The following is a 2,039-nucleotide window of genomic DNA, read 5'->3' on the forward strand; positions in this document are numbered from 1 at the left end:
GAGGCACAATATTGTGTCTCAAGTAAGCAACACAGCCAGCCTATAGCACCTTGAGCCTTTTTCAGCATTATATTCTACTTCCCTAATGGTTATTAGATTAAAATTTAAATTGATGTTTTTGATAGTTAAAAGTTGTTGAAATTAGCAGTTCCATGTTTCAACCTAACACAGTGTAAACTTTTTGTACTTTATTATTTCAATATATGTGTTCATTTTGTTTCCAACACCTAGCATGCTTTCCTACCACCTCTAGGGATTCAACTTTATCTTTCCTACCTCATAACTCTACCTAGTTTATAAAGCATGTTTTGATTCAGTTAAACACTATCTCAACTTCCTTTGAACTCTTAGAAACTTTGGGGGCATCCCTGTAGAGTACTTAAATCAGCATTTTATTCTAGTTTCTGTTAGTTGGTTATTTATATCCTGCAGTAAATTGAAAGAGTCATACAGGCTTAGACTACTTTGGTATTTCTATAATCCAAACTAGCTGTTTAACTTTATTCTCTGATATTTTTTCTGTTTGTAGTAGTTGAGGATAGTAGCTTGTAAAATTCCATGATGCCTTGGTATGTGTAGGGCATATGGTTTTTTTCCCATAATACTTGTTATTGAATCAAAGACTGAAACAACTATCCATTAATATTGTCAGATATACCATTACCATTTTTCACTGTCTTTATCATTTTTAGATTTACATAATTTAGATTACGTTTAGAATGCTAAAAAAATCAAAAGAGTCTATAATCACTGTAGTTATTAGTATCCTGCTCTATTACATTTGTCAATCTTTGCCTTAAAAGTTTTAGACTTGCTACTGAAAGCCATTAAATTCAGATTGTTTCACAATTAGGAACAGAAGTAGGACTTTTCATTGTTTAGTCATGCAGACTTTCTGAGTTTGCTATGGCTGAGGGTCTTGGGATATGGAGGTTAGTGAAATGAGGTTAAACTTTTCTTCTTCCTGTCTTAATGGATTTTGTACATGTTTAGGTACTTGGTAAATATTTGATGACTGAGACTTGTCAGGCTATGTTTTCCAAGAGATTGTTAATTATCCCTTTCCCTCAAAGAGGTAAATGAAAAGAAAACTGCTGAGGAAGAAGAGCTTGCGGAAGAAAAAAAGAAAGCCCTGAATGTTGTACAAAGTGTTTTGCAAATCAACTTAAGCAATTCTACAAACAAAGGATCAGCAGCTGCTAAGAAATTTAAGTATGTTTTATGTTCTATCCCATTCTACCATATCATCCTTTGCCATAAATGTCTTCTTGAACTCAATTTAAAACTAGGCCTCTTTTAATGGCCTGGGGAGGCAGCTGGCAATATGTATCAGAGCCTTAAAAATATACTTACCTTTGACCCAATGATTCACTTCAAGGAACTAATCTTAAATTATTTCAGTATTTATACCCTTAGATGTCATAGAAGCATCGCTTTCATTAGTGAAACAATTGGAAAACAGTTTAGTAACTGTAAAACTATTTATATAAATGTAACTGTTACGGAAATTTTCAGGCATGCAATTTAGAGAGACTAACGTAATGAAAGCCCTGTACACCATTACCTAGCTTTTACAGTCACCAACATGTGACCAGTGTTTTCTTCTATACCTTTATCCAATCCCTGCTTTACACAATGAAATGTTTTATGCAAATCCCAGATAGTATATCATTTTACCTGTATGTATTTTAGTATGTTTAAAATCATTTTAAAAGCTAAAAAAAATCAAGGAAATCTCAAAAGTAGGTAGTTTAAAATATTTTTTCAGCCAGGCGCGGTGGTTCACACCTATAATCCTAGCACTTTGGGAAGCTGAGGCGGGCGGATCACCTGAGATCAGGAGTTGGAGACCAGCCTGGCCAACATGCTGAAACCCCGTCTCTACTAAAAATATAAAAATTAGCCGGGTGTGGTTGTACATGCCTGTAATCCCAGCTACTTGGAAGGCTGAAGCAGGAGAATTGCTTGAACTTGGAAGGCAGAGGTTGCAGTGAGCCAAGATCATGCCATTGCACTCCAGCCTGGGCAACACAGTGAGT

General features: G+C 35.2%; 1 pseudogene across 1 annotated transcript in view; it reads left to right on the forward strand.

Annotated features, from left to right (window-relative positions):
• The window catches only part of LOC105516861, a 33,670-nt pseudogene that overhangs the window by 17,107 nt on the left and 14,524 nt on the right, over nt 1-2,039 (forward strand). The window contains exon 9 of the transcript XR_001002558.1: nt 1,074-1,212. The product of XR_001002558.1 is annotated as a nucleolar protein 8-like (transcript). The remainder of the gene's footprint in view (nt 1-1,073; nt 1,213-2,039) is intronic.

This window comes from Colobus angolensis, unplaced genomic scaffold (genome assembly GCF_000951035.1).
Source record: "Colobus angolensis palliatus isolate OR3802 unplaced genomic scaffold, Cang.pa_1.0 Scaffold292, whole genome shotgun sequence".
Lineage (NCBI taxonomy): Eukaryota > Metazoa > Chordata > Mammalia > Primates > Cercopithecidae > Colobus > Colobus angolensis.